This window comes from Dasypus novemcinctus, chromosome 5 (assembly GCF_030445035.2).
Source record: "Dasypus novemcinctus isolate mDasNov1 chromosome 5, mDasNov1.1.hap2, whole genome shotgun sequence".
NCBI classification, from domain to species: domain Eukaryota; kingdom Metazoa; phylum Chordata; class Mammalia; order Cingulata; family Dasypodidae; genus Dasypus; species Dasypus novemcinctus.
The window spans coordinates 118128084-118150904 of record NC_080677.1 but is presented as its reverse complement, the minus strand read 5'-3'; the positions used below and the strand labels follow the sequence as shown (position 1 = coordinate 118150904).

Genomic DNA, 22821 nt, shown 5'->3' with positions numbered 1-22821 from the left:
CCTGAAGAAATATGCATTGAAGTGGGATAAATATACAAATAGTTAAGATAATTTCAGATTGCAATGAGTGCTTTTGGAAGTAATATAATAATGAGTGAAGGGGTGACAGACCATTTTAGCTAAAACTTCTCTGGAAGGTTGACATGGAGTTGAGACCTGAGGAATGAAAACTTCGCAACTGTGTAAATGAAAAGTGCATTTCAAGTAGGGCAATAGCTACTATAAGGGCCATGAGATGGGAAAGAGATTGTTGTGTTCTAGGAGAGGAAATATTCTTCTTATCTCAAGCAAAATAGAAATACAGGAAAAGAATGGAGAGCCTCACAAACACATTAAGGGCTTGGTATTTTACATTGGAAGCAGTGGGAAATAATTTAATCAATAATTTTAATCAGAGTGACAAGATTGGTTTTGCATTTTAAAAAGATCTCTCTGGCTACTGTACAGAGAGTGAACTGGAGGGATGAAAGGATGGAAAGAGTTTATAATAAAACTCTAATTTTACATTGCCATTGAATTTAAGTATATGTCTCCTGTAAAAAGAGATTTAAGAATTCTGGAAAACTCTTTCTTTGTAGTATAAACATATGGGAAAAGATGATAAATCTGACTGCATAAAATTTTTAAATTTCTATACAGGGAAAAACATACCATAGATAAGGATGAAAGATCTTTCTTATTTTTCAAGGCCTCACAAAACCATAATTTAGTTGTCATAGCTGAGCAGTGATTTTGTTGTCCTATCAAATGTCTCTTCTTCTGAAGCATGGAATCTCAATGAATCAATGCATAAGATGACATAAGAGCTCTACAAATTTACAGGAATTAAAAGTATGTCCATTTAATATTTTCATAAGTGATTTCCAATAAGAACTTATTGAGAAATTGTATATTAAGGGGGGGGGGTTCATAAATATGTTTGCAATTTGGATGATTTAAGAGATTTTCAAAGGCAATTTTGACCACATATGACTTTTTACTTCCTCATGAAGAAAACAAAGAATTACAAAGTAGAATAAAGCCACCTAACATCTCTTTACTTAACACAAATATAAATGTCTTAATGATATTCTTTCATAATATTTCTCTGTGCAAACATATATAAATATGTATATTTTATGCAAATATATCATAGTTCATGTCCTTTTTATTTTTTAAATTTTTTAAAGATTTATTTTTTTAAAAATTTATTACTCTCCCCTTCCTCCCTCCCCTCCATTGTCTCCTCTCTGTGTCCATTCACTGTGTGTTCTTCTGTGTCCACTTGCATTCTTGTCTGTGGCATCAGGAAAGTGTGTTGCTTTTTTTGTTATGTCATCTTGCTGCATCAGCTCTCTGTGTGTGCGGAGCCTCTCCTGGGTCGGCTGCGCTTTTTTTGCATGGGGCGGCTCTCCTTACGAGGCACACTCCTTGCGCATGGGGCACCCCTACATGGGGGACACCCCTGCGTGACACGGCAGTCCTTGTGCACAGTAGCACTGCACGTGGGCCAGCTCCACATGGGTCAGGAGGCCCTGGGTTTGAACTCTGGACCCTGCATGGTAGGTGGACCCTCTGTCAGTTGAGCCATAACCATTTCCCATCATGTCCTTTTTATAACCTGCATTTGTACTCAGTATGTTACAAAGATTTTTCATGTCAATAAATATACGAAATAATTCCTTTTTAATGATGAAAAAAATTCCATGTATAATCCAAAAGTTATCTTTCAATTGTTTAATCAGTTACTTAATTTCCTATTTGTTGAACATCTAGACTATTTCAGATGTTTTTCTATTATAAAAGTAATAAACATGGTTATGCTTACATTTTTATCCAACTATGCAATTATCTTTGTAGGGTAAATTCCTAGCAATTGGATTGGTGGGTCACAGATCTGTTTCTTTTACGTTTTAATACACAGTGCTAAAATTCTCTTTGGGAAGGTTGTACCAATGTGTTTGAGTGCTGCTGGATTCATGTTTGCCAAATGGTTTTGTTAGTCTTTTTTATCTTTGCCAATCTCACTGGCAATAAATGATACCTCTTTATTATTATAATTAGTATTTCTTTGATTATTCTTTTTATATTTTAATTGGATATTTTATATTTGGTAGCTTGCCCATTCAGGTCCTTGGTCCATTTTTTTTCCTAAAGATTTATTTTATTTATTTATTTATCTCCCCTACCCCCCCCCGACCCCGGTTGTCTGTTCTCTGTGTCTATTTGCTGTGTGTTCTTCTTTGCCCACTTCTGTTGTTATCAGCAGCACAGGAATTTGTGTTTCTTTTTGTTGTGTCATCTTGTTGTGTCACCTCTCTGTGCAACACCATTCCTGGGCAGTCTGCACTTTCTTTCACACTGGGCGGCTCTCCTTACGGGGCGCACTGCTTGCATGTGGGGCTCCCCTACGCGGGGACACCCCTGTGTGGCACGGCACTCCTTGCGCGCATCAGCACTGCGCATGGGCCAGCTCCACACGGGTCAAGGAGGCCCGGGGTTTGAACTGCGGACCTCCCATGTGGTAGACAGACGCCCTAACCACTGGGCCAAGTCTGCTGCCCTAATTCGATCTTTAAAACATTGATTTGTAAGAATCCCTCATATACACAGGATTTTAACCATTTTTCTGATTTATTGCAAATATTTCCCTTAACTTTCCATTTGTCTTTCACCCTTGTTTATGCTTCCCCTCCCCCCCCATATAGATTCTTTAATTTCATGGGCAATCAGATTACCACTCTTTTCCTTAATGATTTCTGGGTTGTGATCAGGATTATGAAAATACACATTTTTATTTTTTTTCAGTCTTTCTGTGACCTATTCTATTTTTTTTGGGGGGGAGGTAGGTATAAAATGTTTATCTTTTTATTGAAACATAACATACATATAAACCTGTCCAAATTCTAAGTGTACAGCTTAATCACTTTTTATAAAGTGAACACATCTGCATAGGCAGCCTCCAGATCAAGAAACCCAAAAATCTCTGACATGCCCTTTCCTAGGCCTCCGGAATTTATATAAGGGTGAGGTCTAAAGCAGGGAGGTTTTCTCAACACAATATATTGGATAAGCTGTTTTTGATTCCCAGATTTGAAATGTCCATTTGATATGTTCCCACGGTTACTTGATCTATTCCTGGACTCACTATTTTATTCCATTGATCTGACTGATTTTGACTTTATCATATTCTTTTCATTGCTCTGAGATATATGGCACATTGGCACTTTGAGCTCCACCTGTTGCTCTTCTTTCTCAGATTAATTTTAGAATCATTTTGTTATATTCTGCTTCCCTTGCCTACCTAAATCCTATTAAGATTCTTTAAATGTATGGATTAATTTAGGAAAAATTGACTTTTTTTTCCGTGTTGTCATCCTATCTGAGAACAAGATTTGTCTTTCCATTTGTTCAGTTTTCCTTCTGTTCTTCAAATAGATCCCGTACTTAAGTTTACTTTAGGCATTTCATGCCTTTTTTTACTGTAAAAAAGATTATTTTCTTCCATTTATAACTTTTATTATAATATTTTAACTAGCTTTTTGTGTCTAGAAAGACTATTGATTTTTTGTCTATTGATTTTTTTTAAAACCAACCTGCTTACTGAGCTCATTTCTAATGGTTTGTCATTTGATTCTCTTGAGTTTATCAGATTTATAAGGGGCGCAGGCAGAGGAGCAGGTGGGGGGTGGGGGCAGGCCTCCAGATCAGATTTATGATTGTATCTCCTCTGTGATTTCACTCTATCCCTTGATGCTAAATCATTTCAGTCAGCATTTTAATATGTTTAAGATTTCACAGTTATCAAACTGTAAATCAATCTCGTTGACTACAGCCTGTTTCTTTTCTCCTCTTTCCAACCAAACTATTATACCTGAAAGAATTCCTTATCCTCACTGTCCCCATTTGCTTCCCTCCACTTACTCTTTCATCAGCTCCAATCAGGCTACTAGCATGATTCTTGGTGAAGTCTCTTGCCACCTCCATGTCTCTCATCTAATGTTTATCATAATCTCTCGTCTCACTTGACCTCTCCCTGCCTTTAAGGTATGATGGGCATGTCCTCCCTCATGAATCACTCTCTTACCATAACTTCCATCACCCTGAAACTTGTGGTTTTCTTCCTTGCTTTCTACTGTCTGCTTCTCAATCTTCTTAGTGGCATATCTTTCTCTTCTCTTCTCTTTTTTTTTTTTTAGATTTATTTTTTATTTATTTCTCTCCTCTTTCCCCCTCCGCCCCCACCCTCAGTTGTCTGCTCTCTGTGTCCCCGTTTGCTGTGTGTTTTTCTGTGACCGTTTCTATCCTTATCAGCAGCACTGGGAATCTGTGGTGTTTTTTTTTTGTTTTTGTTTTTGTTTTTTTAAACAGCAAATGTTGTTTTTTTATTTTGTTTTTAACTTTTTAAAAAATTGAAATATATCACTCATACATAAACAATAAATGTATAATAGTTGTGAACTTAAAAAACAAACATATAACATCAAACATGTATAACATCTCACCCTACCACCAATAATTTGCATTGTTTTTAAAACTTTTTAACTGATTAAAGAACATTGTCAAAATATTACTACTAAACAATTTTTCCCCTAACTAATCCAATTATTATTATCTCTAAATCATTTATATATGAATATACACAAACAATTAAGTGTATAATAAAAGTTGTGAACTTACAAGGCAAACATGCATAACGTCATACAGGGGTCGCATATATCAACCCTCCACCAACACTTATATTGTAATGAGACATTTGTTGCAAACTATGAAAGAACACTGTCAAAATCTTACTACTAATCATAGTTCTTACATTTGGTGTGTTTTTTCCCCAACCCACCCTATTATTATTATTTTTTTTTCTTTTTTTTCTTTTTTTTTAATATTTATTTATTATTATTATTTTTTAATTACATTAAAAAATATATATGAGGTCCCATTCAACCCCACCGCCCCCGCCCCCCACTCCCCCCACAGCAACACTCTCTCCCATCATCGTGATACATCCATTGCACCTGGTAAGTTCATCTCTGAGCATCACTGCACCCCATAGTCAATGGTCCACATCATAGCCCAGACTCTCTCACGTTCCATCCAGTGGGCCCTGGGGGGATCTACAGTGTCCCGTAATTGTCCGTGAAGCACTATCCAGGACAACTCCACGTCCCGAAAACACCTCCACATCTCATCTCTTCCTCCCGTTCCCCACACCCAGCAGCCCCCATGGCTACCGTTCCCACACCCATTCCACATTTTCTCTGTGGACATTGGATTGGTTGTGTCCATTGCACACCTATGTCAAGTGAGGGCTTAGATTCCACATGGGTACTGGATGCACTCTTCCCGCTTCTAGTTGTAGACACTCTAGGCTTCATGTTGTGGTGGTTGACCTTCTTCAACTCCATGTTAGCTGAGTGGAGTAAGTCCAATAAGTCAAAGTGTAGGAGCTGAAGTCTGTTGAGGCTCTGGGCCTGGGTGTCATATTATCAGTTCTGTGGTTTTTTTGTTGCATCATCTTGTTGTGTCAGCTCTCCATATGTGTGGCACCATTCTTGGGCAGGCTGCACTTTATTTTGTGCTGGGCGGCACTCCTTATGGGGCACATTCCTTGTGCATGGGGCTCCCCTAGTGGGGGGCACCCCTGCATGGCACGGCACTCCTTGCGCGCATTAGCACTGAGCATGGGCCAGCTCCACACAGGTCAAGAAGGCCCTGAGTTTGAACCGTGGACCTCCCATGTGGTAGGTGGATGCTGTATCCACTGGGCCAAGTCCACTTGCCCCTCTTCTCTTTCTTTAATTGGTCCTTGTTGCTCAGTATTAGACCTTCTTTTTAATCTACTCTCCACATAGGCAATTTCATTCAATCTTTAAATTTTAATTACCAACTATATGCTTATGACTTCCAAGTTTATTTCTCTAGCATGGGCCTTTCTTTTGAGTTCCAGATTCATATCTATCACCTCTCAACATTTCCATTTAAATGTCTGTTTCAGTTTGCCACACGGGTGCTGATACAAAGTACCAGAAATGTGTTGGCTTTTATAAAGAATATTTATTTGGGGTAAAAACTCACAGTTCCAAGGCCATGAAAAGCCCAACTCAAGGCACCAGAAGAGGTGCTTTCTTACCAAAGTCAGCTACTTTTGGTCCTGGCATTGTAGCCACATGGTGAAACAAGATGGCTGCCAATCACTGCAGTGGTCTCTGCTTTCCCTTCTAGAATCTCTTGGAGCTCAGCTTTGAGCAACCAATCATAGGGCTTGTCTGTTTTGGGGTCTCCTATGTCAGTCTTAGCTGTTCCACTCTCTTCCCATGTTCAGCTGTAAGCTATCCGGTATATAGTAGGGCTGGTCGTCTCTTGAGTGACCCGTGGGCCCAGCCTCTCTGGGCTTCGTGCTTCAGCAATCCTCTCTCTAACGTTACTGAAATGAATATGCTGGCTCCCTTTTTTCTCTTTCTGTCTGTGTGAGTCTGTTTATATCAGACCGGGTAAGGGGGTGGGGACTCAGCCTGAGTCCAATCAAAAAACCCTAATGCGAGCTTATCAAGTAATCTAATCAAAGGACCCTAGACTGGATTATTTTTTTTGACAAAATTTAATGCAATCAAAATATATCACACCCAGAGGAATAGATTGGTTTGCAAACATAATTTTCCTTTTTGAGGATTCATAAAATAATCTCAAACTACCACAGTGTCTCAGAAACATCTTACATTCAGCATGTCCAAAATTAAACTCATGACATTCCTCCACAAACCTACTCCTCTTCCACACTTTCCTTCAGTGAATGGCACCACTCTCCAATCTGGAAGTCATCCTTCTTTTTTTTTTCTCTCATGTTCATATTCAATTGCCAAACCATGGAGATTTAACTTAATAGATCTTGAAGCATTCACCTGTCTCCATTTCCAGCACCACCACCACTCTGATTCTAGCTACCTTCACCTTTCACTGGACTGCTAACGAGCCTCCTACCGGTTTCTTTCTGTGTACTTCTAGTCCTCTTCAATTCATCTTCCTTGCTGCACCCATGTAGATCTCATATTATTCTTCCACTTGTAACCCTTGTTATTTTCCCCTCCCTCATTGATAAAGACCAAAATCTTCAACAAGGCTTATAAGGCTTTACAAATCAGGTTCCCATCTTGTACTCTTTTCTCCTATTTACTAAATCGTTGAATTTGGTTCTTGTAGTATCACAGTTATTTCCTCCTTGGGGGTTTCTCATTTGCTATTTCCTCGGCCTGGGAATCTCTCCTCCCACCACTTCCCTACCTCCAGTTCTCTTTGATTCATTACCCCCTTAGGAAACTCCTTCCCTGACTCCTTAACTAAATTTGGCCTCCCTGCTGTAAGTTCTTATGGTACCTTGAAATTTTCCTTCATATCACTTGTCAGATTGTAATTATCTGTTTATTTGCAGGGCTATTTAAAGAGCTATCTTTTCCAACAGACTTTATGCCCCATGAAGGCAGATGTGTATCTGTATTTTGCTAGGACCTACTGCAGTGCAGGGAATACAAAACGTTTTATGAATGATTCTTTTAATTGGTTATTTTTTTTATTTGAGAAGTTGTGAGTTAACTAAACAATCATGCATTTCACACAGGATTCACATACATCACCCCACCACCAACACCTTGCATTGTTGTGACACATTTGTTACAAATAGTGAAAGAACATTGTCATAATATGACTGCTATCTAGTCCATAGCTTAATCTAACTAGTTTTTTTTTTTTTATTTAAAAAACTAAGTTATTTTCTATATTTTGTTCTCAATGACCTTGCTTAAAAACCTTATGGTTAAGTTTGTGTCCTCTGAGCAGCACATGCCAACATGGAATCACACATGCAAGAGATATTTTTGAAAACTTGTACAAGGAAAAATAGGAGAGGGAGAAGAGTAGGCCAGGAGGGCCTGTAGATGATGTGCAGGTGTGACACCTGAAAGACCCATGCTTAGCCATTGTGGGGTTTTTTTGTTATTTACTTTCATTTTTCTTTATTTATCCTCCCCCTCCCCCTCCCGTTTGCTCATTGTTTGCTCACTTTCTCCATGAGGCAATGGGAACTGAACCCGGGACCTCCCACATGAGAGGGGAGTGCCCAACGGCTAAAGCCATATCCATTCCCCTTAGTCATTGTGTTTTATTCTTTCAATGAATCACTGAGTTTTATTTGCCTGTATTTTATTTATATTTTTAAAATCCAAACTCATACATGAGCTGGCAGTTGTTTTATGTATATATGAATGTGTTTCATCTTTGTTAGGTTCTGGAATCCATGTTATCCTGGTTTCATTAAAGAAGGAAGAGGAAGCTTCCCCTTTCCTTGGTTTCTGTTCTTTGATGATTTGAAATAACTCATCTATGAAGGAGCTAGCCCTGGCATTTTTGAGGATGCAATTCTTTTTTTTTTTTTTTTTTTTTTTTTTTAAATGTATAATGGCTTTTATTTGTCATTGCAACATCATGCAGAACAATTCCAATGCCCCCAAAAATGCCCCGTGTTACATCTATTCTTCCCTCTGCCCCCCCTTAGAACCCCTGGTGACTGCTGTCTTTTTTTTTTTTTTTTAATTTTTTTATTTTTTATTGACTTTGTAATAATATTACATTAAAAATATATATGTGAGGTCCCATTCAACCCCACCCCCCCACCCCCCCTCTCCCCCTCTCCCCCCCCCCAACAACACTCGTTCCCATCATCATGACACATCCATTGGATTTGGTAAGTACATCTTTGGGCACCTCTGCACCTCATATACATTGGTTCACATCATGGCCCATACTCTCCTCTTTTCCATCATGTAGGCCCTGTGAGGATTTACAATGTCCGGTGATTACCTCTGAAGCACCAGAGGATGCAATTCTTTAGCCACTTTCAGTTTCTTTTCTGATTATTTGTTTCTCTTGGTTTTTGTATCTTGCCTTGAGTAAATGTCAGGATTTTTTTAAAATTAGAGAGTTGTGGGTTTACAGAACAATCGTGCATATAGAATTCCCATGTATCACCCTATTACTAACACCCTTGCATTGTTGTGGTACATGTGTTACAATTGACAAAAGCCTTTTTTTTTTTTTACACTTTGCTTTCTAGAAATTAATTTCCATATTTTATTTATGGAATGTTCCACATAAGATTGATACTACAACCTTCCTTGTTTATTTCTTTTTTAAAAAAATTATTTTATTTATTTATTTCTTCCCTACTCCCTTGTTTTGCAGTCGCTGTCTGCTCTCTGTATCTCTTCATAGTGCGCGCATTATATTATTTTTTTAAAGATTTTTTTTTAAATTTATTTCTCTCCCCTTTCCCTCTGTTGTCTGCTCTCTGTGTCCATTTGCTGTGTGTTCTTCTGTGTTCACTTGCATTCCTGTCATGCGGCACCGGGAAACTGTGTCACTTTTTTTGTTGTATCATCTTGCTGCATCAGCTCTCCATGCGTGCAGTGTCACTCCTGGCTAGGGCTGCGCTTTTGTTGCGCAGGGCAGCTCTCCTTGCAGAGCACACACCCCTATGCACGGAACACCCATGTGTGGCATGGCACTCCTTGCACGCGGCAGCACTGCTTGTGGGCCAGCTCACCACACAGGTCAGGAGGTCCTGGGTATCAAACCCTGGACACTCCATATGGTAAGTGGACTCTTATTCAATTGAGCCACAACCACTTTCCTCATTTTCTTTTTAGGAGGCATTGGGAACCAAACCTGGGACTTCCCATGTGGAAGGAAGGTGCCCAATGGCTTCAGCTAATTCTGCTCCTACTTCTTGTGACTCTCATTGTGTTTCCTTGTGATTATTTTTGATTGCATCATCTCATTTTGTCATCTTGTCGTCTTGCTTATCTTCTTTAGGAGGCACTGGGAACCAAACCTGGGACCTCCCATGTGGTAGGCAGGCACCCACCTGCTTGAGCCACATCTGTTTCCCAATACTCCTTGTTTATTAATTTGGGTCCATCTTTCACAATATTCCTCAAATTTAGTCAGGTATTCTAAGTTGTTTTTCTTTTAACTTTAGTTTTAGAGAAGCTTTAGATGTACATTTACAGAAAAATTACACCAAAAGTATAGGGAATTCCCATATAGCCCTCGCCCCCACATACCCTCACACATAGTTTCCCCTATTTATTAATTATTAACATATTAGATTAATGTAGTACATTTGTTACAACTGATGAGCCAATATTGAAGCATTGTACTAAGTCTGTAGTTTACATTATGGTTTACACTTTGTGCTGTAGAGATCCATAGGCCTTGACAAATGCTTAATGTCACATTAGCATTTGTCCATCATTGCAGTATTATACAGAAGACTCTCACTGCCCCAAAGATGCCCTGTTCCACCCATTCATTCCCTTCCTTCTGAACCCCTGGCAACCACTATCTTTATATCAGTATTACAAGTTCTTCTGTCATCACATGATAACAAATCATGATAAAAACTAATACACTTTGGTCTGTGTCCACCCCCTCCCCGCCCCCCCAATAATCATTCATTCCCCAGTTCCGAGGACCTGGGATGATGTCTGCACTGACAGGCCCAAGCTGAGAGGAAACCCAGATACCATGGTGCAGATATAAGGAATTTTCCTGTTTGCAGCTGCAAACACTCCCTGTTTTTTGAATGGGACCTGTCCATCATGATCATTTTGTTGGTCATCCAGGGCAAGCCCAAAGAACTGGACAAAGGGAGTTGTTGCCTACTCTGCTGGGATTCTGAGTTCAACTGGCATTTGAAAAGTCCAAAGATTTAAGTCTCTGAGAAATATACTTAAAAGGTACATTGAAAATTATAAGTTTAAGTATAAGTAGAAGAATCATGATTAGGGGAATTATAAATGAGTATAACTATGTTACATTGGGGAGATAGATTATCATATTCCCAGCCTAAGGGAAGTCAATTTCATTAGGCTGTATGCCTTGCCTCTGGTGTCAAGATGTTCCTAGAGCCCTCGGGGCACTTGTTTGAGGCTTTGTTTATTGCAGCAGTAGGTAAAGTCTGTCTGAATCCTTCATTAATGTAACCTCCGGAATGATCTCCCAACTCATTCTGAGATCTCTTAGCCATAAAAACTCTCTTATTTAATGTTTCCCCCTTTTGGTCAAGGTCTTTTGCCAAATGCATCGCTGATTAGTGCTTGGTAATAATCCCCTCAGTGCCAGGGAGGCTCATTCCCAGGAGTTGTGACCCACAGCAGGGTGAGGGGAGAGAGTTTATTTGCAGAGTTTGGCTTAGAGAGGGACCACATTTGAGTAACAATATGGTTTTCAGGAGGAAACTCTTAGTCATTAATTATAATTAGGCTAAGTTCATTTTTACAGGAATAAGGTTCAGACGTACAAATATTAAGATTGAGAACTTGGCATATAGGACTGTTTTCTTTTCTTAGGCAAGACATATATTCCAGAGATTTTGGCTATTTGAGAAAGTAGCAGAACTTCCCCAGGATGGATGTTTAATATTTGGTTAGCTTCTCTGTGAGTCTCTATCTATTGAGAAAATGTAACTACAACAACATGAACCCATTCATATCCCATAGAAGTATGTTTTAGGTGAATTTTCCCCCATATATCACCCCATAATCAATGCCTGCACTAGTGATGTAACTTTTTTATAGGTCCCGAAAGAACACTCTTATATTTATATTCTTAATTACAATCTTTGGTCACTCCAGACATAAGTGAATTATACAGTCTCCAATTTTATTCTCTAGTTTTCCTTCTAGCCTCATGGATGAGCCAAAACTTCCCCTTTCAACCACATTCACACTCATACTTCAGCACTATTAATTACACTCACATTGCTGTGCCATCATCACCTCTGTCCATTCCCAAACCATTACAATAAACCAAATTATAAATTCTCTATGGCCTAAGCATTGGTTCACCAATCTCTACTCCCCTCCTATCTTCTAGCAGCCTGTCTTCTAGGCTCCATGAGTCTGCTAACTACCCTTAGTTCATATCAGTGAGATCATGCAATATTTTTCCTTTTGTGTCTGGCTTATTTTGCTCAACATAAGGTTCTCAAGGTTCATCCATGTTGTCACATAGGTCAAACTTCATTCCTTAGAGTTGAATAATATTCCATTATCTGTATATACCACATTTCATTTATCTATTCACCTGTTGAGGGATACCTGGGATGCTTCCTTCGTTTGGCAAACATGAATAATGGTGCTATGAACAGTATTGTGCATATATCTGTTTGTGTCCCTGCTTTCAATTCTACTGGGTATATACCTAGGAGTGGGGTTGCTGTATAATATGGCAGTTCTATACTTGGCTTCCTAAGGAACTGCCAAAATGTCTTCCACAGTGGCTGCACCATTCTGTATTCCCACCAGCAGTGAATGAGTGTTCCTATTTCTCTGCTACTTCTCAAACACTTGTAGTTTTCTATTCCAGTTAAGTAGGTGTGAAATGATATCACATTGTAGTTTTGATTTCCATTTCCCTAATAGCTAATGATGTTTAGCATCTTTTCATGTGTTTTTAGTCCTCCATATTTTCAAGTCTCTTGACCATTTTTTTAAACTTTATTTTGTACATTTAATAATTGAAAATACAAACAATTAAAAAATAAAAAGAAAACACAGTTGAATAAAAAACATACATTTCTCAGATGTGCTGGACACATGAAATTTTTTTGAATCATACAATATGTTACACAATATATTTGGTTCATTGTAATGCAATCATATGGTATTAGTCCTTTTCTGTCTGGCTTGCTTCACTCAACATAATGTCCTCCAGGTTCATCCATGTTGTCATATGCTTTATGACTTCATTTCTTCTTACAGCTGCATAATATTCCATTGTATGAATAGACCACAGTTTGTTTTTCCATTCATCCTTTGATGGACACCTGGGTTGTTTCCAACTTTTGGTAATTGTGAGTAATGCCACTATGAACGTCAGTGTGCAGGTGTCTGTTTGACCATTTTTTAAATGGGTTGTCATTTTATTATTGAGTTGTAGGATTTCTTTATGTAGTCTGGATATTAGGCCCTTATTTGGATAGGTGGTTTCCAAATGTTTTATACCACTGAGAAGGCTCCCCTTTTCACTTTCTTGACAAACTCCTGAAGCACAAAGATTTTAATTTTGAGCAGGTCCCATTTATCTATTTTTTCTTTCAATGCTTGCACTTGGAGTGTAAAGTTCATAAAACCATTATCTAGCTCAAGGTCATGCAGATGTTTCCTTCCATAATCTTCTGGAAGTTTTATGGGCCTGGCTCTTAATTTAGGTCTTTGATCCACCTTGAGTTAATTTTTGTATAGGGCATGAGATAGGGATACTCTTTCATTCTTTTGGACATGGCCATCTAGTTAGCCCAGCACCTTTTGTTGAAGACACTCTTCTGTTCCAGTTGATGCCTTGGTAGCCTTGTGGATATTAGTTTGCTGTAGATGTGCAGGTCTATTTCTGAACTCTCAGTTTGGTTCCATTGGTCAATATGTCTATTCTTGTGCCAATACCATGCAGCTTTGACCACTGCAGCTTTGAAGTATGCTTTAAAGTGAGGTAGCATGAGTCCTCAAACTGTTTTTCTTTTTCAAGATATTTTTGACTATTTGGAGTCCCTTACCCTTTCAAACAAATTTTATAATTGGTTTTTCCATTTCTGTAAAAAATGCTGTTGAAATTTTTGTTGGGGTTGCTTTGACTCTAAATCAATTTAGATAGAATTGACATCTTAATGATGTTTAGTCTTCCCATCCATGAACATGGAATATCCTTCCATTTATTTAGGTCTTCTTTGATTTCTTTTAGTAATGTTGTATAGTTTTCTGTACAAGTCCTTTGCTCTTTACTTAAGTTTATTCCCAGATATTTGATTCTTTTTTTGCTATTGTAAGTAGGATTATTTTCTTGATTTCCTTTCCCAGATTGCTCATTATTAGTGTAAAGAAACATTTTATTTTTTGTGTGTTGACCTTATATCCTGCTACTTTACTGAACTTATCTGCTCTAGTACCTTTGTTATAGATTTTTCAGTTCTTTCTATGTAGAGGATCGTGTCATCTGCAAATAGTGAAAATTTTAGTTCTTCCTTTCCAATTTGGATGCATTTGATTGATTGATTGATTGATTGATTGATTGCCTAAATGCTCTAGCAAGCAATTCTAACTCACTGTTGAGTAAGAGTGGAGACAGTGGGCATCCTTGTCTTGTTCTAGATCTTAGAGGGAAAACCTTTAGCCTTTCACTATTATGATGTTTGCTGTGGGTTTTCATATGTGCTGTTTATTATGTTGAGGAAATTTCCTTCTATTCCTGTCTTTTGAATTATTTTTTTTAATCAAGAAAATATGCTGTATTTTGTCAGATGCCTTTTCTGTGCTGAGATGATCATGGGATTTTTCACCTTTGATTTGTTAATGTGGTGTATTACAGTAATTGAATTTTTTATCTTGAACAATCCTTGTATACCTTGATCATGATGTATAATTCATTTAATGTCTTGTTAGATTTGATTTGCAAATATTTTGTTGAGGAGTTTTGCATCAAGATTCACTAGAGAGATTGTAATTTTCTTGTGGTTTCTTTATGTGGTTTTGGTATTATGATAATGTTGGCATCATAGAATGAGTTAGGTAATACTCCCTCCTATTTGATTTTTTAGAAAAGTTTTGAGTGGGATTGGGTGTTAGTTCTTTTTGGAATGATTGGTAGAATTCACCTGTGATTCTATCTGGTCCTGGGCTCTTCTTGGTTGGGAGGTTTTTGATGACTGAGTCAATGTCATTACTTGTGATTGGTTTATTCAGAACTTCTATTTCTTCTTTTGTCAGTGTAGGTTGCTCATGTGTTTCTAGAAATTCATCCATCTCATTTAAGTTGTCCAACTTGTTAGTATACACTTTTTCATAGTATCCTCTTATGATACTCTTTATTTTGTGGGGCCAGTGATGATGTGCCCTTTCTCATTTCTGATTTTATTTGTTTGCATCTTCTCCTTTTTTCTTTGTTAGCCTAACTAAGGTTTTGTCAATTTTACTAATCTTCTAAAAAACCTAGCTTTTGGTTTTGTTAATTCTCTCAATTATTTTTTTTATTCTCAATTTCATTTGATTCTGTTCTAATCTTTGCTATTTCTTTCCTTCTTCTTGATTTGGGGTTAATTTGCTGTTCTTATCCTTGTGCCTCCAGTTGTATAGTTAGGTCATTGATTTTAGATGTGAGGGTCTGTTTCTGAACCATCAATTCCATTCCATTGGTCTATTTGTCTATCTTATTTTCCTACCTGGTCAAGGCAGAATGGTTCCTGCTCTGAAGGGTGGCAAGCAGAAGAAGGGCTGTTCTGCCATCATTGAGGTGGTGACCAGGGAGTACACCATCAACATTCACAAGTGCATCCATAGAGTGGGCTTCAAGAAACATGCCCCTCTGGCCCACAAAGAGGTCTGGACATTTGCCACGAATGAGATGGGAGCACCAGATGTGCACATCAACACCAGGCTCAACAAGGCTGTCTGTGCCGAATGGATAAGGAATGTCCCATATTGCATCCATGTACAGTTGTCCAGAAAATGTAATGAGGATGAAGATTCCCCAAACAAGCCCTGTACTTTGGTTACCTATGTACCTGTCACCACTTTCAAAAACCTACAGTCAATGTAGATGAAAACTAATAACTGATTATCAAATAAAATTATAAAATTAAAAAAATCTTTCTACCAGTACTATGTTGTTTTCACCACTGTAGCTAGTTAACATGATTTAAAATCTAGAAGTGATAGTCCTCCAACTTCTTTCTTTCTTTTTCAGATGTTTCTGGTTATTTGGGGCCCCTTATCCTTCTAAATAAGTTTGATAATTGTGTTTTCAATTTGTTTAGAAAATGCTGTTGGAATTTTTATCAGGATCACACTGAATCTGTATATCAATTTGGGTAGAATTGACATCTTAATGATATTTAGTCTTCTAATCCATGAACACAGAATGTTCTTCCATTTATTTAAGCTTTCTTTTATTTCTTTTAGCAATGCATTGTAGTTTTCTGAATACAAGTGCTTTACAACCTTGGTTAAGTTTATTCCTAAATATTTGTTTCTTTTAGTCACTATTGTAAATGGAATTTTTTTCCTAACTGCCTCCTCAGATGGCTTGTTGCTAGTGTATAGAAACACTGCTAATTTTTGCATATTAATCTTGTATCCTGCCACTCTGCTGAACTTATTTATTAGCTTTAGCAGCTTTGTTGTAGATTTTTCAGGACTTTCTAGATATAGGATGATAAATCAATGAATAGCAAAAGTTTTACTTCTTTCTCGTAGGGGTCCCTGAAATAATGTGCAGGGCTCAACTATAGCCACATTGCTAGGGAGGATCAATGTGCGCAGAGAGGTGAGGGTGTGGTCAACCGTGTCTGTCCCTGCAAGTAAGCAGAAAGGAGCTGATGACTTGAGAAGAAGAAACTCTAAGAAAACCCTCCTCAAGGAACTTCATGCCTGAAGGTCCCTGCTCTGAGTACAAAGACCTAGTTAACTGCTTTAAATAAAGCTTGTGGTGTCAGCTTGGGGCCTTGGCTTTGCCATTAGCTAGCCATGGCCCTCCTGGTCCCCTCTAAACTTGTTTTTGTCTCTGTGTGTCTTTCTGTTCTACTATCTGTGCAACTACAGATATCTTATCTTTTACTTTGCTAATTCAGTCCTCTGCCTGTTTAATTCTAGTGAATTTTAAGTTTTTCCTTTGCATCTTTTATTACCATAAGTTCTGTTATTTATCATGTATCTTTACAGTTTCTTCTGTATGTTCACCCAGTGTCTTCTTAATATTCTTTATTTCTTCCCTTATCTCATTCAGTTGATTTAGGATATTTGTTGGGACATCTTTGATGGATTGTTTAACACTTTGGGTCTCCTTCTGCTTTTTAGTTTGTTCATTTGACTGGGCCATAGCTTCCTGTTTCTAGTGTGACTTGTAATTTTTTGCTAATATCTAGGCATCTGTTTATCATGATGGGTTTATTCTGTTGGTCAGCTTCTCTATCTTCCTTAGGATTTTGTTTTTGTGTGGCTTTCTGTTAAGGGCCTTCTTTGACACTTGGTTTCTCTTATTCTAAAGCTTTAGAATTTCCTGTGTTTAACTGAAAAAGTAAGAGCAAAAAAAGAAAAGAAAAAAATATAGAAAATTAAGAAGAAAAATAAAAAGAGAAGACAGAAAAAATAGGAAAATGTAGGAAAATATAGAAGAAATGAAAAAAGAGGGACTCCAGCCAATTAAGCTGACTGCCCCCCTCTCCCCATGGGGTCCCCATGTACAGTGGCTGCATTCTGCAGCCTCCTTGGTAGTGTATGCGGCCTGCTGCTTGTACGGATTGCCCTAAGGGACTTGGAGAAAGCCTTGCCTATTGATGGTCCTGTTTGTGACCTCATGCCATCCCCAACCTAGACTCCAGATGGATATTACATGAGGTGCCTTTGGAAAGCCTCAAGGGACAGTGGCCTGGGTCTACATTGGTCAAGTCATCATCCGCACCAAGCTTCAGAACAAGGAGCATGTGGTTGAGGCCTGTGCAGGGCCAACCTCAAGTTCCCTGGCCACCAGAAAATCCACATCTCCAAGAAGTGGGGCTTTACCAAATTCAGTGCAAACGAATTCGAAGACATGGTGGCCGAGGAGCACCTCATCCCAGATGGCTGTGGGGTGAAATACACCCCCAGTGGTAGCCCCTTGGACAAGTGTCGGGCCCTGCACTCATCAGGGCTCTGCCAGCACTGCCTTCACCTGACCTGTGCCCTCCAATAAATGACTTCCTGGTCATCTGAAAAGAAAAAAAAGAGAAAAATGAAGAGAGACCAAAAAAAGTAAAAGGGAAATTGAGGCAGAAGAAGAATGGGGAAAAGAAAAAAAATGGGGGCTTCCCTCTGAGGTCACAAGTTTCTGGCTAGGCTCCTCCCCGCTGTGTCCATGCCATCAATAAATCACCCCATGGCCTACCTCTCTTCATGTTTCAGGATGAGGAAAGTTTGAAAGAAAACAACAAACAAACATACAAGCAAACAAACAAAAAACACAGCTGGGCCTCTCTCTCAGGCCACTGGGACAGGCTAGGCTCCACGTTGTTGGCCACTCATACCTGGCAGTCAATCACCTCATGGCCCACCTCTGGGCATTACTCCACTGCCCTGACTGCCACAGCTCTCCTCTCACCCTCAGTGCCTGGCTGGGCCGCCCTCTCCAGCTGGCCTCTCCGATTGCCCCCACATCCTCGGGGCTTCTCCTGTGGTCTGCAAGCCTGCCCGTCTTCCCACAGCTTCTGGAGAAGGAGTGCAGCCATTCCCTACTCTGCCATCTTGGATATCTGAAAAGAATGTTTTTATATTTTTTTAATTACAAAAATTTTTTTTTGCGGTAGCCGGGCTGGGGATTGAACCCAGGACCTTATATGTGGGAAATTGGCCTTGAACTACTGAGCCACATCAGCTTCCCTGAGTTGGCTTTTTCATTTGTTTGCTTGTTTTTGTTTTTTGTTTTTAGGAGGTACTGGGGACCAAACCCAACTTGAGCCATATCTGCTCCCTAATCATGCTTTTATAATTGTGCTATTAACTGCAGTCCATGGTTTAATTTAGGGTTCACTGTATTGTGCAGTTCCATGGATTTTAAAAAAATTTATTCAAACATAAATCATATCTTTTTTTTATTCCCCCCCTCCTTGCGGCTTGCTTGCTGTCTACTCTCTGTATCCATTCACTGTGCATTCTTCTGTGTGTCTGTATTTATTTTTATTTATCCTCCCCCATCTTGCAGCTTGCTTGTCTGCTCTCTGTGTCCATTTGCTGCACACTCTTCTGTGTTTTTTACTTGTCTCCCTTTCTGTTGCGTCACCTTGCTGAGTTGGCTCTCCACGGCACATGTGGGCCAGCGGCACTCTATGGTGTGTGGGCGAGCCTGCCTTCACAAGGAGGCCCTGGGATGCGAACCCAGGGCCTCCCATATGGTAGACGGGAGCCCAGCTGATTGAGCCACAGCTGCTTCCCAAAACATATCTTTTAAATATATATACAACCTAAAATCTCCCCCTTTAATCACATTCAAATATATAATTCAGTGCCGTTAATTACCTTCACAATGTTGTACTACTGTCACCATTCATTACCAAATTTTTAACATAGTCCCAAATAGAAACTATATATTTTAAACTTAATTCTCTATTCTGTACCTCAATCCTGTCTCCTGGTAACCTATATTTTAGATTCTGACTCTATCAGTTTGCTTATTCTAATTATTTCATATCTGTGAGATCATACAATATTTGCTCTTTTGTATCTGGCTTATTATCCTCAACATGAGGTCTTCAAGGCTCATCCATACTGTTGCATGTATCAGGACTTCATTCCTTTTTACAGTTAAATAATATTCCATTGTGCATATATGCCACATTTTATTTATCAGTTCATTGGCTGATGAACATTTGGTTTGCTTCAATCTTTGCCAATTCTAAATAATGCCGCTATGGACATTGGTATGCAAATAGCTATTTGAGTCCCTGCTTTCAATTCTTTTGGGTATATATCTAGAAGTGAAATTCCTGGTCATATCGTAATTCTATATTTAACCTTTCTAAGGAACCACCAAACTGTCTTCTACAGTGGTTGCACTATTTTACAATGCTACCAGCCATGAATGAGTATTCCTATTTCTCTACATCTTCTCCAATACTTGTAATTTTCTCTTTTTTTTTCAATAATAGCCATTCTAGGGGGCGTGAAATGGTATCTCATTATGGTTTTGATTTGCATTTACCTAATGACTAATGACGTCGAACAGTTTTTCATGTGCTTTTGGCTACTTGTTTATCTTCTTTAGAGATATATCTGTTCAAATCATTTGCCCATTTTTAAATTGGGTTGTTTGTCTTTTTGTTGTTGAGTTGAAGGATTTCTTATATATTCTGGTTATTAAACCTTTATTGGGGAAGCAGACTTGGCCCAATGGATAAGGCGTCTGCCTACCACATGGGAAATAAATCTTTAAATAAATAAATAAATAAACCTTTATTGGATATGTGATGTCAAATATTTTCTCCCTTGTGTAGGTTGTCATTCTACTTTCATGATGGAAAAGTTTTTAGTTTTAGGAGGTACCAGGGATTGGTACCAGGAACCCAGAACCTTGTACATGGAAAACAGGTGCTCAACCACTTGAGCTACATCTGCTCTCCAAAGATTTTGTTAATGAAAAAATGTATCTATTTTTTGTTGTTGTTGTTGTGCTTTGGGTGTTAAATCTAAGAAACTGTTGCCTAACACAATATCCTGAAGATGTTTCCCTACCTTTCCTCTAGGAGTTTTATAGGTTTGGCTCTTATAATTAGGTCTTTGATTCATTTTGAGTCAATTTTTGCATACAGTTTGAAGTAGGGGTCTGGAAATATATATATATATATTTTTTATTGATTTTGTAAAAATATTACATTAAAAAAAATATGAGGTCCCATTCGACCCCACCACCCCCACCGCACCCCTCCCCCCCCCCAGCAACACTCACTCCCATCATCATGACACATCCATTGCATTTGGTAAGTACATCTCTGGGTATCTCTGCACCTCATGGTCATTGGTCCACATCATGGCCCACACTCTCCCCCATTCCATCCCCACAGTGAGCCCTGGGAGGATTTACAATGTCCAGTGATTGCCCCTGAAGCACCATCCAGGGCAACTCCAAGTCCAAAGGCGCCTCCACATCTCATCTCTTCCTGCCATTCCCCATACCCATCAGCCACCATGTCCACTTTTCCCACTCCAATGCCACCTTTTCTCTGTGGTCCTTGGATTGGTTGTGTCCGCTGTACCTCTATGTCAAGAGGAGGCTCAGATTCCACATGGTTACTGGATGCAATCCTCCTGCTTTCAGTTGTAGGCACTCTAGGCTCCATGGTGTGGTGGTTGCCCTTCTTCAACTCCATCTTAGCTGAGTGAGGTGAGTCCAATAATTCAGATTGTAGGAGCTGGAGTCTGTTGAGGCTCAGGGCCTGGCTATCATATTGTCAGTAAAAAAGATTCAATCCCCTAAATATATCTTAAACCCCAATACCAACTACAATTCCAGTAAAGTAGCATGATAGTCTTATGAAAAGAGATCCCCTCTGGGTTCAGTTTCATCATGCAGAAACACCAGCTCCATAGAAGGGCCATCTGACATGGCAGTGAACCCCATCTGCCATGACCGTAGAACCCGTGGGTCCCTTTAGCCCTCAAAGGAACCAATACCTGGGGATTGTATCTACTTTATCTGTCTCTTAGACTCTGCTCAGTTGTGCATAAGGGAAATCCTTCTGACAGCCTCCAGACTTTTTTTTTTAGAGACTCATAGCCATGGAAATATTTTAATCAATACCTGCTTTATTATTATTTTAAAATTATTTGCAAAACTTTGGAATGTATCCTTTTGTGGTTCTTTTCATTTTCTCTGTATTAGAAAATATTTTCTCTTTAATTCCCTGTATTTATATGATTTTACTTTAATATATAACTAGCTTTATTTTTTTCCTAAAATAGGACAGCACTTTGATCAATATGTGATGTCTACTTGTTACTGTTTTCTGATATATTCATCTAGGCTTTCCTTTTTATTAGTTCTTTTGTACTAGCTTCTTAGTTTATTAAGTTCTTGTTATATGTTTAGTCTATTTTTTCTTATTTCTTATATCAATAAGATTACAATCATTTTTAGATATTTTCTGAATATAATAACATATTTGTAAAAATTTCCAGTATAGAAATGTGTAACTAATGAAGAAAAAATTCCCAAGATTTCCATCACCAGGGATAACCACTGTTAATAGTTTGGAGTATATTCTTCCAGATTTTTTCTCTACATATATCTTCTTTCTCTGTATTTTATATAGATTTAAATATGCATATTAACTGTTATATATATTATCTGTATATGTATATGTGTTGCTATATATACACCCATATATAACGATCTAAATATATTTCTGTATCTATAGACATCTATATATATGTTTACTCACATCTGCATATATATCTACATATAGATATCTGCATATTAAAACTTCCTTTTCTCACTTATATTCTTTTTTATGTCAATACATATAGATCAACCTCATTCTTCGAAGTAGCTGCATAGATTTCTATTGTATGTAAGGACCATTACCTTCTGGATGAATATTTAAGTTGTTTCCATTTTCTTTCTTTCTGCTACTTACAAACATTGAGCATTATGCCACAATACCTCTTTGCTAATGTGCAATGATTTTAATTATTATTTACACAGTTACTGAGTCCTTTTATGTTCCAGACACTGTATAAAACAGTCAGGGTCCCAGATTTTATTGTGATTACATTCTTGGGGGAATGTGTGAGAGGTAAACAGTTAAATAATATGTCCGCGATGACTAGTGCTGTGAAAAAATATAAAACAGAGAAAGGAGATAGTGATGGGATGGTCCGCTATAAAGGGTGGCTACAAAAGAGCAATATTTGAGCAAAGACATGTAGGAAGTAAGGGAGAGACACTGAAGAATGTCAGAGGAAAGAGCGGAATTTTGTAGAAAAAGGTTGTTAGATAATTCTTAAGTCAAAGGTTATATGTATTTTAAATTGTGGTGAATCTTGTCAGGCTCTTTATTTTTTAAAAAATTGATACACTCCCACAGTAAAATAACATATTATAAAAACATTATTTGGTGGTGGACTTGGCCCAGTGGTTAGGGCGACCGTTTATCACATGGGAGGTCTGCCGTTCAAATCCCGGGCCTCCTTGACCCGTGTGGAGCTGGCCCATGCGCAGTGCTGATGCGCACAAGGAGTGCCCTGCCACGCAGGGGTGTCCCCCGCACAGGGGAGC

General features: G+C 38.5%; 1 protein-coding gene and 1 non-coding gene across 3 annotated transcripts in view; both read left to right on the top strand.

Moving 5' to 3' along the window:
* Positions 1–22821, top strand: part of SVOPL (SVOP like) — a 150067-nt gene that overhangs the window by 108906 nt on the left and 18340 nt on the right. The window lies entirely within an intron of this gene.
* Positions 17210–17343, top strand: LOC111765029 (small nucleolar RNA SNORA70). Its single transcript, XR_002797494.1, has one exon. It is a non-coding gene; the product is annotated as a small nucleolar RNA SNORA70 (small nucleolar RNA).